Below are 17,173 nucleotides of genomic sequence, written 5' to 3' on the forward strand. Positions count from 1 at the left end.
GACATGGATTGCTCTCCATGCTCCCATCCAGCAGGCGGTACCGGTGCATCAAGGCTCAGACCAACAGACTCTTAACCCTGGCCATAAGACTGTTGGCTAAGAACTACTGCTCCCCCACACACATATGTTGTTGCTAAAATGATTATAGATTAAATGTATTACTACCACTACACTGATGTTCGTTGATTCTTGACATATATTTATAGCTACTTTATATACATGTAAACTTCTATTTACATGTATATAAAAGTATATATATATTACCATAAGTATTTGAATTCATGTTAGTTGACAACTCAACCAAATGTAAATCAAAACTAGATATGGAAATGATGTCTGTGCCAAGTAGGTAAACCATTAAAAATGCTCTCCCCTGTAGTCCAAACAAACATCGTGCTGAGGCACATCCAAGGTTGAATGGCAATACTGAAAGGATTTAGAATGTATGGCAGCCAACAAAGATTTCAATCACTATAAAGCACTCTCACATTTCTATGTTGAAGCTGTGTTTTGAAGTACAGTAATTTCAGTATATTCCCTATTCAGTCAGTTTGGGTGGTTCTTTACAGCATGGTCTACATTTGTTCTCCCTGGGCCATCACGGCTTAAAGAGGCATCTAAAATAGAAACAGCATAGCCTGCAATTATACAATTCTAGGCATGGAAATATAGATCACACAGACTGGCAAGACCAGATCACGATCTGCATAAATAGACATCAAAGAGGCATGAGTCACGCATTACAGATGTTGGATCTTAATATGACCCATTTCATTGCAGGAGGAAAATAGTCCTGCAGCAGGAGAATTCATTTTTAATATTTAGAATCGCTGCCAGGGAGCAGCTGGAAGCAGTGTTTGTGGGCTATACAATGCAGTATCGTCCTTAGGGGGCTATGGTTTGGGGAAGGCTCTGCAAACCAACCGACCTCATACCATCGGGTGTCATCAAGTATTCTCACGGCTTGCAAGAGCATTGTGAACTGCCATAGTGCATTGGTCTGAGCAGCACGCTTCGGAACTGCAGTCACCAGATACCCAAGCCTCAAAACCAGAAAAATGTGGAAATTAAAATATTTGAACTGATTTTCCTGTATCTGTGCATTAGTCCTTAAAACACAGTCCATTGCACAAAATAAGTAATTCCCAAGTGAGGTACATCAATGAGATTAACCTCAAACATTGATAAGCTTGTTCGGTACATGAGGCACAATTTTATCATGACCAGCAGTTTTCTTTTAATAGACAGGACAGGAGTTAACAGGTATTTGTTCTAGCCCTTCACTAACACCCAATTCAACTAATTGTGGTTAAAATTGAAGACTTGCACACCGTGCAATCCCTGGGACAGAAATAATGTCAGTATTTTAGAATGAGTTTAATAAGTTACAATGTCCTGACAAATCTGCATGATAAACAATAACATGGGTGAATCTATTTCTATCTAACTTTGTGATGTTGGTGCACATTCCTGAGTAATATCCTGGGATTATCCTGGTGGCGGCGAGATTCACAACAAGTTGTTTACATCTACAGGGTGTCAGGGTGGGATGTCCTTCAACCTGGAACAAGCAGAGACAAGGGGAGAGAAATTCACTTCACTGCTCAAATTTCAGTGATGGTTGAAGTTGCTGAAGCCACAACTACCTTTACTAAGTTTCAATCGTTTTGTTAACAGTTTTGCATATTTTTAGGCTTGGTCAAGTTGTTTACAGTAAGAGTAAAATAATTTAGCCTCTAATTTGAACTAGTAACACCAACTCGAATGGTGCAATATAGACAATATAGACCTGGCTGGAGTTTCCATGCACCGGCAGAACAGAGACGCTACCCATGGTAAGACGAAGGGTGGGGGTGTGTTATTTTGTGAATAACAGCTGGTGCGCGATGTCTAATATTAAAGAAGTGTCAAGGTATTGCTCGCCTGAGGTAGAGTACCTTATGATAAGCTGTCGACCACACTATCTACCAAGAGAGTTCTCATCTGTATTATTCGTAGCCATCTATTTACCACCACAAAGCGAAGCTGGCACTAAGACCGCTCTCAACCAACTCTATAAGGCCATAAGTAAAGAAGACAATGCTCATCCAGAAGCGGCTCTCTTAGTGGCCGGGGACTTTAATGCAGACAAACTTAAATCAGTTTTACCACATTTTTACCAGCAAGTCACATGTGCAACCAGGGGGAAAAAAATCCTAGACCACCTTTACTCCACGCAAAGAGATGCAAAGAAAGCTTTCCCCACGGAAGTATCCGTGACTCGCTCAATACAGAAGTGGTCAGATGATGTTTTGCTAGCACAGACTGGAATATGTTCCGGTATTTATCCAATGGCATTGAGGAATGCATCACCTCAGTCATTGGCTTCATCAATAAGTGCATCGATGATGTCATCCCCACAGTGATTGTACGTACATATCCCAACAAGAAGCCATGGATTACATGCAACATCCGCATCGAGCTAAAGGCTAGAGCTGCCGCTTTCAAGGAGCGGGAGACTAATCCGGACGCTTATAAGAAATCCTGCTATGCCCTTAGACGAACCATCAAGCAAGCAAAGTCTCAATACAGGAGAAAGATTGAATCCTACTACACCGGCTCTGACGCTCGTCGGATGTGGCAGGGCTTGAAAACTATTACAGGCTACAAAGGGAAACCCAGACGCAAGCTGCCCAGTGACGGGAGCCTTCCAGATGAGCTGAATGCCTTTTATGCTCGCTTCAAGGCAAGCAACACTGAAACATGCACGAGAGCAACAGCTGTTCTGGATGACTGTGTTATAACGCTCTCGGTAGCCGATGTCAAGAAAACCTTTAAACAGGTCAACATTCACAAATCCGCTGGGCCAGACGGATTACCAGGACGTGTCCTCAAAGCATGCTCAGATCAACTGTCAAGTGTCTTCACTGACATTTTCAACCTCTCCCTGACTGAGTCTGAAATACATACATGTTTCAAGCAGACACCCGTAGTCCCTGTGCCCAAGAAAGCGAAGGTAACCTACCTAAATCATTACCCCCCCCTGTGGCACTCACGTCATTAGCCATGAAGTGCTTTGAAAGGCTGGTCATGGCTCACATCAACAGCATCCTCCCGGAAACCCTAGACATACTCCAATTTGCATGCCGCCACAACAGATCCACAGATGACGCAATCTCAATCTCACTCTACACTGCCCTTTCTCACCTGGACAAAAGGAACACCTATGTGAGAATGCTGTTCATTGACTACAGCTCAGCGATCAACACCATAGTGCCCACGAAGCTCATCAATAAGCTAAAGACTCTGGGACTAAACACCTCCCTCTGAAACTGGATCCTGGACTTCCTGACGGACCGCCCCCAGTTGGTAAGAAATAGTAGGCAACAACACATCTGCCATGCTGATCCTTAGCATTATTAAGTTTGCTGACGACGCAACAGTGTCTGATCAGTGTCTGATCAGTGTCTGATCATCGACAGCGATGAGACGGCCTATAGGGAGGAGGTCAGAGAACTGGCAGTGTGATGCCAGGACGACAACCTCTCCCTCAATGTGAGCAAGACAAAGGAGCTGATCGTGGACTTCAGGAAAAGGTGGGCCGAACAGGCCCCCATTAACATCGACGGTGCTGTAGTGGAGCGGGACGAGAGTTTCAAGTTCCTTGGTGTCCACATCACCAACGAACTATCCATGGTTGAAACACACCAAGACAGTCGTGAAAAGGGCACCTCAAAACTTTTCCCCCTCAGGAGACTGAAAAGATTTGTCATGGGTCCCCAGACACTCAAAAGGTTCTACAGCTGCACCAAGGAGAGCATCCTACCCGGTTGCATCACTGCCTGGTATGGCAACTGCGCTCGGCATCTGACCATAAGGCACTACAGAGGGTAGTGCGAATGGCCCAGTACATCACTGGGGCCAAGCTTCCTGCCATCCAGGATCTATGTAATAGGCGGTGTAAGAGGAAAACCCATAAAATTGTCAGAGACTCCAGTCACAGAATTTATAGATTGTTTTCTCTGCTACCACAAGGCAAGCGGTACAGGAGCGCCAAGTCTAGGACCAAAAAGCTTCTCAACAGCTTCTACACCCAAGCCATTAGACTGCTGAACAATTCATAAAAATCGCCACCTGACCATTTACATTGACACCCCCTCCCCCTCTAGTACACTGCTGCTACTCGCTGTTTGTTTGTTACCTATGCATAGTCACTTTGCCCCCCCCACCTACATGTACAGATTACCTCAACTAGCCTGTACCCCTGCACATTGACTCAGTACCGGTGCCCCCTGTATATAGTCTCGTTATTGTTACTTTTATTGTGTTACTTTTTATTATTACATTTTATTTTAGCCTACTTGGTAAATATTTCTTTCTTCTTTAACTGCACTGTTGGTTAAGGGCTTATAAGTAAGTACTTCACGGTAAAGTCTACACTTGTATTCGGCGCATGTGGCAAATAAAGTTTGATTTGATTTTCAACACAATAGGGGAAGGGAAAGTGGCAAGAGAAAGTTAGCTAATGCTAGCTAGGTAAACAGACACTGCATGCAGCTAGTAAAACAGACACATCAACAGAATGCACAAATAATAACTAGGCTAGAAAGCCTAGATTGAACAGAATACAGCTGCTTGCATTTCCTAAGCTTTTCATCAGATGTTGTTTAAATGCATTACCTAATGCAATAGTGTGAAAAATGATTTGCTATATGTCTTTAGCTGGCTAGCAAGTTCACTGATTCATGATTTAAAAACTGTCCGGGTCTTGACAATTGACACATTGCAGTAACTCTGATTAGTTAGTTTAGTTGTTCGTCTGTAAAAAGCCAATTTTCACGATGAGATTGCCTTCGCTAGTTAGCTTGGGAACGGGCTGTTTAACACCATTTGCTCAACATTTGAATTCAAATTTCATACAAAAGTAATTTGAACATAATTTGGTGAACAAATACGCATTCTGCTTACATTTCACAAAGTTATTCCTTATTCTTCTGGCAAATATTTCCGCATTTTTGCTGCGCCGCCAGGTGTTATGGGATAGCCTAATCGGCAAAGGATACATGGGATTGGGATATGCCAATTCTGACGTTCTGCCTAGAAATTTGAGAAGTGTGCAATTGCCTCCAGCAATTTTGGGCATTCCTGCATCTGCAGGAGCCCCTCTTTATACTCTATTGGTCCATTTTTAAGCTAGGACTCGGGTACAAAGGCTAGAGGCAGGGGTGCTCAAGTACAGTAGGTGGTGGTAATGCACCATAACATTGGATACCAACCATGATAAATCCCACACAAGAAGAGGCGGGGCAACAACGATAACTAGCTAGCTGGGACAACGGTAAACAGTGTTCTTCGCTCCCGCTGTTGGTGAGGGCAGTATTTTGGCAGGCTTTTAGGACACTGGGTTCTACCTAGCTAGTGAGCAAGATAGGACTCAGGTACACAGCAGGCGGGATAAGTAGCTAGCTAGCTTAAAAATGTCTTAAGGATCCGCCCCTTTTTTGACATTTTCGACCAAAATGACATACCCAAATCTAACTGCCTGTAGCTCAGGACCTGAAGCAAGGAAATGCATATTCTTGATACCATTTGAAAGAAAACACTTTGAAGTTTGTGGAAATGTGAAATTAATGTAGGAGAATATAACATATTAGATCTGGTAAAAGATAATAAACTCAGCAAAAAATTAAACGTCCTCTCACTGTCAATTGCGTTTATTTTCAGCAAACTTAACATCTGTATGAACATAATAATACTCAACAACTGAGACATAAACTGAAAAAGTTCCACAGACATGTGACTAACAGAAATGTATTCCTGAATAAAGGGGGGGGGTCAAAATATTTAAAAAACTGTCAGTATCTGGTGTGGCCACCAGCTGCATTAAGCACTGCAGTGCATCTCCTCGTCATGAACTGCACCAGATTTGCCAGTTCTTGCTGTGAGATGTTACACCCCCTCTTTCACCAAGGCACCTGGAAGTTCCCAGACATTTTTGGGGGGAACGGCCCTAGCCCTCACCCTACAATCTAACACGTCCCAGACGTGCTGAATGGGATTGACATCCGGGCTCTTCACTGGCCATGGCAGGACACTGACATTCCTGTCTTGTAGTAAATTACGCACAGAACGAGCAGTATGGCTGGTGGCATTGTCATGATGGAGGGTCATGTCAGGATGAGCCTACAGGAAGGGTACCACATGAGGGAGTAGGATGTCTTCCCTGTAACGCACAGCGTTGAGAATGCCTGCAATGACAACAAGCTCAGTCTGATGATGCTGTGACACACCGCCCCAGACCATGACGGACCCTTCACCTCCAAATCAATCCCTCTCCAGTTTGTGTTTGTGAAGAGCACTTTTTACCAGTCCTGTCTGGTCCAGCGACGATGGGTTTGTGCCCATAGGCGGCGTTGTTGCCGGTGATATCTGGTGAGGACCTGCCTTACAACAGGGAGGATGATCAGCTGTTCGTCCTGTCCCCCTGTAGCGCTGCCTTAAGCGTCTACAGTACGGACATTGCAATTTATTGCCCTGGCCACATCTGCAGTCCTCATGCCTCCTTGCAGCATGCTTAAGGCACGTTCACGCAGATGAGCAAGGACCCTCTTTCTTTTAGTTTTTTTGAGAGTCACTAGAAAGTCCTCTTTAGTGTCCTAAGTTTTCATAACTGTGACCTTAATTGCCTACAGTCTGTAAGCTGTTAGTGTCTTAACGACCGTTCTAAAGGTGCATGTTCATTAATTGTTTATGGTTCATTGAACAAGCATGGGAAACCATGTTTAAACCCTTTGCAATGAAGATCTGTGAAGTTATTTTGATTTTTACAAATGATCTTTGAAAGACAGGGTCCTGAATAAGGGATGTTCTTTGTAGCTGAGTTTAGAAAGAAAAAAGCAACAGTTGTTTGTGTTTTTTTTTGTACCATCATCTTTGTAATGCAGTATGTTCAACAAATATTAGCGTCTAACGTTAAGAGACATGTTTTTTCTCCCTCTGAACAACCTCAATGAGGAGGCAGCTGTGGCGTTTCTCATGGACACTATCAGTAGATCTGAATTAGTTAACCCCTGTTTACAGCCCAGTCCTTCTGATCGAGAATGTGTCAGCTGGTGGACCTCTACTGCTCTTCATTTCCCAGCACCATGCTTATCTCGACTCTGACATTTTGTTTGATACTCACTGCAGCCAGCCTAGTTTGACACAAGCTAACTTCTGACAGCAGATGTTTCTGAACTTCTGGAACCGATTAGACATGCAAGAATTAGAGTGGACAAGAACATATAGAGTAAGGCTTTGTGCTGGTGTTGCAGGAAGAGAAATGCCAAGATGGATTTGCTTCCTTACAGGCCTAGTGTGTTTTGCTATGACTCTGGCTTACAGTACTGGCCTAGAAAATACTCTCGGAGATACATAATTTCAGATTTTGGACCATACCAAAAACGTTGCATCTGCCTGTAAGCCAGAACAGTGTTTTTGGCCAAAAATGTTTTGCTTCCTGTTGTCCTACTTCTGTCTACTGTCCGGAATAGTGAAATGACAGAACACAGAGAATGCCCTTAATGGCTATGAACTTAGTGCGTGCATGCGCACACACACACACACGCGCGCACACACACACACACACATGCACACACAAACACACCACCCTTTGCCTGACAGGATGGAGTTTGATTCAGAGCTGGATGGAGAGAGGCAAACTCCTGTCCTCCAGTATACTGGGGATTCAGTGGAAACCTAATAGCTTTTGTCTGTGGGAGATGGACGCCTTTGGCTCATCAGCAGAGCAGCAGACGAGATTTAGAGCCTTCGACAGTGCTGGGTGGTACTGCTGCAAGCCAGGTTGGGAAGGACGCCTGCAGACGGCCACTGACAGGGCTCTGCTCTCATTATACAGCCATCCATGATCCCCCTATTAGTGAGCCAATGACATGCTTCATTGCTGTCTACGGTTGATGGGCATGTATCCAGAGACCACCCGAAGACTACTTTTATACCTGCATACTGAAGAATTTTATAAATACTGTATGTAGGAAATATAGAGAAAAAGGACACATATTGTGAAGTGGGAGGCAGATAAACTACATGACCAAAAGTATGTGGGCTCGTCGAACATCTCATTTCAAAATCATGGGCATTAATATGGAGTTGGTACCCCCTTTTCTGCAATCATAGCCTCCACTCTTCTGGGAAGGCTTTCCACTAGATGTCGAAACATTGCTGAGGCTACTTACTTCCATTCAGCCACAAGAGCATTAGTGTGGCCAGGCACTGATGTTGGGCGATTAGGCCTGGCTCGCAGTCGCCGTTCCGATTCATCTGAAAGGTGTTCGATGGGGTTGATGTCAGGGCTCTGTGCAGGCCAGTCAAGTTCTTCCATACCAATCTCAACAAACCATTTCTGTATGGATCTCGCTTTGTGCGCGGAGGCATTGTCATGCTGAAACAGAAAAGTGCCTTCCCCAAACTTTTGCCACAAAGTTGGAAGCACAGAATTGTCTAGAATGTCATTGTATGCTGTAGCATTAAGATTTCCCTTCACTGGAACTAAGGGGCACTATGCATTGGGGCAGGTAGGGTTCTCCTGGAATCTGCAAACTCAGATTCCTCCGTCGGCCTGCCAGATGGTGAAGTGTGATTCATCACTCCAGAGAACATAGAGTCCAATGGCGGCGAGCTTTACACCACTTGAGCCGACGCTTGACATTGTGTATGGAGATCATAGGCTTGTGTGCGGCTGCTCGGCTATGGAAACCCCTTTCATGAAGCTCCTGGCGAACAGTTCTTGTGCTGACGTTGCTTCCAGGGGTAGTTTAGAACTTGGTAGTGAGTGTTGCAACTGAGGACAGGGGATTTCTACGCGCTACACGCTTCAGCACTCGGCGGTTCCATTCTGTGAGCAAGTGTGACCTATCACTTCACGGCTGAGCCGTTGTGTGCAAAGCTGTCATCAAGGCAAAGGGTGGCTACTTTGAAGAATCTCAAATATAACATATATTTGGATTTGTTTAACACTTTTCTGGTTACTACATCCATTAGTACATCCATATGTGTTGTTTCATAGTTTTGATTTGTTCACTGTTATTCTACAGGTTAGAAAATAGTAAAAAATGAAGAAAAACCCTTGAATGAGTAGGTGTGTCCAAACTTTGACTGGTACTGCATAGTGTAACATTATTGGGCTGTAGCTGGCAAAACATTTGAGAAAAAAATCTATATATGTGCATTATGGTGATTCGATACTCTCGCCACGCTTTGTAACACAGGGGACAGTCTCAGGTGAAGCCTGACCTATTGCACTACCAGTGGGCGAGTATGTTTGTTGTGACAGTGACGGCCTGTGTGCGTGCGTCAGGGTTGGGCTCAATTCATAATTGAACTGAGAATGCCTCATAAATTCAAACTCAATTCTATAAATAACGCATTTTCTCCAAACGTGGTTTTGTAAAAAATAAGAGATAACCTTTTTATTTGACAACTGTCACATTTTATGATGTAGAGTGCTAGATATGCTTCTTATAGCATCAATGATTTTTTTTTCTCATATCAGTATGCATACTGTAAAGTAAACAACAAAGTGACAACAGACTAAATAAGTGTGAAAGCGTTAAGTTTCTAACCTCGACCGGCGCTGACAAGGACAGCTCACAGGAAATCTGTTGTGTATCTGTCTCAATTCCTGGATGTATACTCTATACTCAACAGCAACAAAAAATAACAGACTCAATCAAATTTCACAACTGTTACAGACAAAGTCGGAAAACTGCTTTTTGATGTTCGTAACAAGCATGATATAACACCGAATTATACAACAAGCAGATAGACAAAAACACATTAACATAATTGGCAATGCTGAAAAGGTCATGCTATTCCAAACTGTCCTCTGGCTACTCAGTCAAACAAACACCCTCTGACTCCATCATCCACACTTGGGCTGTAATTAAACAATACACACTTGTGAGCTCGACGTCCACTTACGGCTCCCTACAGATCCCTACTTCGTCATGCATAGTTCACATGCCTCCGAGATGTGACGGATAGCTGGTGAAACTTGGCTTCTTTTGTACTGTGTCAATATTCAGCGCTGGCGCTAACGCACTCCTCCAGTCGAGGTGACCTCTTGCTCCACATTCGTGTGACACAATGTTGCCAACTAGTAATGACGTGTGGACACCGGGAAAACGTCTTGCTTAAGATACAATGACGTTATTGAACGGTCATCGTGTGGCAAAACATGAAAATGATCTTCAGTTGAAGCATTCGACATAGATTCGGCCACATGAACTCTTTTTCCCGGGAATTTTGTTGGCTTGTAGCTAGATGAAGCCTGGAAATAAAATGATCCACGAACACGATATGCATTTGTTAACTCTTCACTGCACCACAGAGAACAAAACAACGGTGAGAAATCCTTCGTTAACCCTCTTTCCACTTCTTCTCTCTTTTAACGAGCAGGAGAACATGTTTGAGTAGGCTTGAACGCCTGACATCACAGCATTCATAGACCCCCATTGGTGAGGTTCACAAGCCATATGTTCTCTTTGTTCCACCTAAGCAGCAGAGCACAGCCATACGACTGGCTTCCATATATCTCCAGATGGTCCAGAGAACAACATGGATCTAGGATCTCACTTCCTCTGCCACTTCTTCTGGCTTCCACGTTAGTCATGTTATGTTCCACGGCTTTGAGGCCCCCCTATCCCTTGTCGTTCTCTCCCACTCAGAATGGACGGTTCATATAAATGAGGGTGATCGGTTCTGCAATAAGTCTAAATGAATAATAAAGAAAAGCATGTTTGAATTAAAATGACTCTTTCTGTTTTACGTGGTGAACACTGTTTTGTTGAGTACACACCATTTTATAATTAGACATTTTCCTCACACAAGAAAGATGACAGAAACCACCCTTCTTTCACTCTCAATGGAGACCATTCAACGACATGGCGTGGCCATCTGGACATGAAGCGAGCTTTTCTGTAGCCAACATGCTTTTGCCCCTTTTGAGGGGAGGTAAATAAGTGACGGAAGAGCTCCAGTAGACCTGGTCCATTTGTCAACAGGCCATTCTTGACGCCACTGTACAGTGAAGTATTGTGCCAGGGCCAGATGGGTAGCCTACACTGTGAATGCAGTTTGGATCTACTGAGATAAAATGGCATGGATTCATGGCCACATTCATGACAATATGTTCAGTATGTTCATCCATGGCCTAACAGTGCATTTAGAATATTCAATATGACCCTTTTACAATGGCTTCAGCTGTGTTTCGTAACCTTTATCAATGACAGAGATCCATAAAAGGCCTGGAAGGGAGACGATAATGTTGATATTGCCTGAACGGATGGAATTCTTGCCAAACACACAATTTCCAACAGCACCTGGTAAGGCTTCAGACAGAGCCCAGTTTAGGCAGTAATTGCATAGTGAGGGAAGGGAAATCAAATGCCACCCTGTGAATGGCTACCTTACGAGGGCCTGACAGTGTAATCTCCTCAGCAACACTGAAACCACTGTTGAAGGTATGTTGAAACATGGTTAACGAGAGAGAAGCGATGCAGGCATCATTGTATGTTTCTGAAAACACCGACAACACTAGTGCGGAGCCTTGGAATCGTATAGGGTAGAATTAAGGTAGTGATAAATTAACACTCCATACCCTAACAGTGTGAGGATAAGTCTACATTGTTGAGGTGTAATTGAAGTTTTATACACATAACATTGCAAATCAACAACTGAATCTAAACATTTTCCATTGCATTGTGTCTATCATGTCAATTTTATTGCAGAGGCATTTGGCATGCTTAAGTTTCACTCCCAGTGGAGGGCAAGGCAATGGTTGTTAAACCATCAAATTAGTCACAGGTTCTGTTAAACATATTAAGACTTCTGCAAGTGTGGCAACCTTTGACCTCTTGGTGTGTGTGTGTGTGTGTGTGTGTGTGTGTGTGTGTGTGTGTGTGTGTGTGTGTGTGTGTGTGTGTGTGTGTGTGTGTGTGTGTGTGTGTGTGTGTGTGTGTGTGTGTGTGTGTGCGTGTGCGTGTGCGTGTGCGCGTGCGCGTGTGTGTGGTTAATCAGAGAATGCATGACGCCTGGTACAACCTCGGCCTCTCCGGTAACTGGACCATTTGTTGAGAGGGTCACCATGGTGCAGGTATCCCTGGTGGTCTCTCTCCAGCCATCACTAACCTTGATAGTCAGACTAAGCAAATAAGACAAATGCAAGAGACATTAAAACCTTTGTTGCCTGTCTTCTCACACATTTTCGAATGTTCTCTATTATAGTGAAGATCCTTCCCATCATCCTTCTCCTTTTTAAATGGCACCAAATTCACACTGTCCCAGGAAAACTATAAAAATAGGCAGCTCGCGACCTCAGACTTTATGGCCTGCACAAACACAACGTGCTGGGAGCTGAACCAGTCGTTAAACTGGGCAGCAGTGTGGCAACACAACAGATAGCCATGTCATCTCCAGGTCAGTTGGAGGTCACTGCAAGGGGAAGGAAGTGGGACTGTCTGGACGGAGAAGCAGCTAAGGTATCCATCCGCCCCTAATCACTTCTGCAGTTCTAAGAGTTCTAATCAAATGACTTATTATGCCTCATTTCTCCCTGGTTTGATTTATTTATATCACCAGCAGGCCAGAAAGTCTAATATGCTGGTGCCATAGGTCTGAATCAACCCCTGATTAGTGGGGAAGAATGCAAACCAGCAGTGCTGCAGACCTTGTGGCCCAAATGATTAATGTTACATTAACGCTCATAATGCATTTCTAATTACTAGTAATATATGAGTAATTACTGTATGTTTTTGGCCAACAAAGGTCTCAACCCGCAACCTGTTGGCCTCCATTCAGATCCATTTTGCAACTAGAATGTCTTACATATTCTAACCACTGCTTAAATGAGTTCTAGTCCTTTGTGCAATGTGAGGAATCCTAATGGTGTCAATTACCATGCAAACAATGGTGTCACGGTGTAGTGAAGCACCAAGAGTTTATTCTCTCTGTATGATGTCATCACCCTGCACCCAGAAAGATTGCATGAGGGCATCACTCCGCACCCAGAGAGAATGCAGTGCTCTTTCATTGTGAACATCCTTTTTTTCCCTTCTTTGAGTTTGTCTCAAGGGACATGCTAGTGCACTATGATGAAAAAGAGTCATTGCACAATATATTTTTCCTCCACAGGCGCTCCTATCTCATAGATCTAATAAGGGGAAAGTACGGAAGTAAAGAGAGGTGTGAAACTTGTAGCTCTTGGATGAGCCGGTTAGGTAAGCAAAATGCACAGGGACAAATCAGTTATTTTTTTCAAAGGAGTCAGAGAGACATAGAAACAGACAACTAATACTCTATTATGAGTATCCACCGCAGTCAGTTGGCCTATCACTAGGCCAGTCAGTTGGCCTATCACTAGGCCAGTCAGTTGGCCTATCACTAGGCCAGTCAGTTGGCCTATCACTAGGCCAGTCAGTTGGCCTATCACTAGGCCAGTCAGTTGGCCTATCACTAGGCCAGTCAGTTGGCCTATCACTAGGCCTTCGATTCCACCAAGTCTTTATAAATTATTAAAATCTGCATTGTTTTACAATTCTCACGATACAATTTCCACGTCCTAGATTTCTGAAGATGACATGTTATTGTTTGATGTCTTCTTCTGTTATTTTAGAGTTAATAATTCAGCACTCAAGGGGTTATGAATTTACAATGAGAATTTGGGTACGCCATTTGGGAGTAGAGCTGTGTTAGAATCCCTGTAAACTATTTGGTTTTGTTTGTTATGAGGGTACCTTTACATGAGTGTTGACTCCCTTGCTCCAATTTCAATGACATAGCCATTGTAATTGCCACATGTTGTGTCTCATAGGTAAAGAATAAGAATGATGGATGACTGTTAAATTGAAATACTGATTTTAAAACCACACTCAGCAATTCATTAAAAGCCTCCATTAAAAGCATTACCTCAGTGAATTAACCTTCTATTCATTGTTCACTGTGAGATGCATGAAATGTAGTGCCCCCCTTTCAATACTTTTTAAATGTATCCTTCCTTGAAGTCATCACTGATCTGTACGTGGATGGATAGTGTAGTTTCCATCCCCTTGCTTTGACCAATCAAACCTGTCGGATCATTGATTACTCCAAGAGCGGGACGAAGAGTGGATATATTTTGTACACGGTAAACAGGGCCTTTGTGGGACAAATAGTAGCTCTGGGAAGTCACAGGATATTTAGCATCGATAGTGGGAGATGTAGCCTGGAGGCACAGAGAGAGACAGAAGACTTCCCCCTCTAGTAATGCATCACACATGTTTGCCTGAATGTTGTGCCAGTTTTCCACTGATGGCCACGACACACTCGCACTCCATGGATATTAATATTTCAGAGAGTAGTTGTTGTTAGTTCCAGTCTGCTGGACAACCTTGTACAAAGAGTCAACTTGGTCCAAGAGCGGGTGAATCTGTCTTATAAAGTGATAGACCCCACGGGGCACACACGTCAATTCATCTTCTATTCCACATCGGTTCAATTTCATTGAAACGACGTGGAAACAATGTTGAGTCAACCAGTGTGTGCCAAGTGGGACAGCATTATTCTCCAATTCCAGATTTCGTTGGGGCAGCGATGGTTATTTGTTTTCAGAAAAAAAATGACGGCAAGGAACAAAAGCTTATTTTCCATGAGAAAACTAAATTCACTATAGATAGACGGATGAAAGTGAACCAAATAGGTTTACGCTATTAAATGTTGTATTAATTGCCTGGCTTGGCCTCGGTGTGATTTCTGACATCCTGTCGAAGGAAATAATGTCAGTTGAGGTGAATTCACACCGTAGAACAACAAAAAGTAGGCCTATTGCATTTTAATTCCCTGTCCTGATGGCAGCTAATTCATCATGGTCCTCGAAAGGCAATGATATTTAACCGAGTGGAGCTCACCTTGAAAATGCCAACTGCCCTCGTTGTTTGAGGGGTCGTATAGGACTCTGTTGAATCATGCCGTATTCCCCTCAACTGGTTTCTGTAGCCCTAAGGACTTTGCTCTTCCAAGGATTTTTCTAACTGACATTGAGAGGAACGCGTAACACATGAAACATGTTTAGCTCCAATAATGGTCCAACAGCAAGGAATTAGTGTCAACATATCATCAACATATCATCAACATTTCAACATCAACATATCATCAACATATCATCAACATATCATCAACATTTCAACATCAACATATCATCAACATTTCAACATCAACATATCATCAACATATCATCAACATTTCAACATCAACATATCATCAACATTTCAAATCATCAACATCAACATCAACATCAAACATATCATCAACATATCATCAACATATCATCAACATATCATCAACATATCATCAACATTTCAACATCAACATATCATCAACATATCATCAACATTTAAACATCAACATATCATCAACATATCATCAACATTTCATCAACATATCATCAACATGTCATCAACATATCATCAACATATCATCAACATTTAAACATCAACATGTCATCAACATATCATCAACATATCATCAACATATCATCAACATATCATCAACATTTCAACATCAACATGTCAAGCCTTTAGAAGATAAAATGTTAGTTAAAACACATGCTTGTATCTAAGTGTTTTTCATATTTACAATTAGAGAAGATGCGAGAAGGTCATGTCAATAGGCAGGTTTCCATTGACCCAGGTATATTAGACAAAAGCAATGTTGCAAAGAATATGTGTAATGGAACTGTCAGCTATAGGAGAAATGTTTTAAAGATTGACACAGTTTTTATCCATTCGACAGGGTTGGATTTTTATTTTGTCTCAATTTCTTTATTGAGAAAAATGTTAATGGTAACTGTGTTTTTAGAATAAATGATTGACAAATCATTTTTAAGGTACGCGGGGTCACGTGATATCATCACGTAACTGTAAAGCTCCACTCCACAGTTCATTCTAAATTGCCCACTGCTTGCAAAGTCTATTTTTCATCTATAACAAATCATGTTTCTTTGCAGGACTAGCCAAGGATTGTCTTGACTTTCAAGAATGCCTGAATTGCTTCACCATACTTTTTTGGTTGGCAGATTCATGTTTTAACCATTCAATAATTTCAGCTCTAGGCTGCAGGAGTGCACTTTTCACCATGGCACAGACTATCAACTATTTATTAACGCACAATTTGCCTAAATGGATCATGGAAACACTGCATTTTTTGTCCTTTTTTAGTGTCATTACGTCCAGCTGTTTTTATCGACACGAGACAGTTCAATGGAAACGCACTATAGCAGGCAATTGTTGCATCTATTTTCTATGCAAACGTTCTAAATGTCACTAGCGTCAACCTAAATGTCATTAGTCTCTAAATATGTCCCTTTAATGGGATATTCTCATTTGGTAAATATGGAAATAAACACACACACACACACACACACACACACACACACACACACACACACACACACACACACACACACACACACACACACACACACACACACACACACACACACACCTTAAAAAGAGTACTTGTTCTTGGACCATGCTCAAATCAAGTAGCCACATTGAGTGATTGCAAATTATTATTCACACGCTGACCTGCTGCTGGGATTCGTGATTGTCAATTGCATTTTAGACAGAGACTGTTCAGAGAGTGCAAGCGATATTGCATGTAAAAAAAAATCCCTCAATGCCCTTACTGTTCATCATTGTTACATTGTCTTCACTGTGAAATACATACATTTGCATGCATGATTGTGCAAAAAAACATATATTTTGGAAAGCATGCTGTAGTATTTGAGAGGAATAAGCTTGAAGTGAATACACTCAAATGTAGGATGCAAATTGGAGTCCACTGGGCTTTGTTTGTTATCTTTAGTCATTTAGATTCATTATATTACAAATGTTAGATCTGCATTCTGCATCAGCAAATGGCCAATATCGTTTTGTTTTCATTGCCATTTTAAAGGTCCCATTATTTATACCTTACAATGCAAGGCAAGAAGGCGCAATATGAAGAGCCAGCAGTAACCCATTAACCTACCCTCTCAGGCCCCGAAGGGCTCAGTGTGTGTTTAAGATACCTGTATACCCACAACCTTTTTACAGGGCAGTAGAGCATCCGCTAACATTTCAGCAAGAAATACAAAATGGCAAAGACATGGACGCTCTCGCTC

Source organism: Oncorhynchus keta, chromosome 30 (genome assembly GCF_023373465.1).
Source record: "Oncorhynchus keta strain PuntledgeMale-10-30-2019 chromosome 30, Oket_V2, whole genome shotgun sequence".
In the NCBI taxonomy this organism is placed as follows: domain Eukaryota; kingdom Metazoa; phylum Chordata; class Actinopteri; order Salmoniformes; family Salmonidae; genus Oncorhynchus; species Oncorhynchus keta.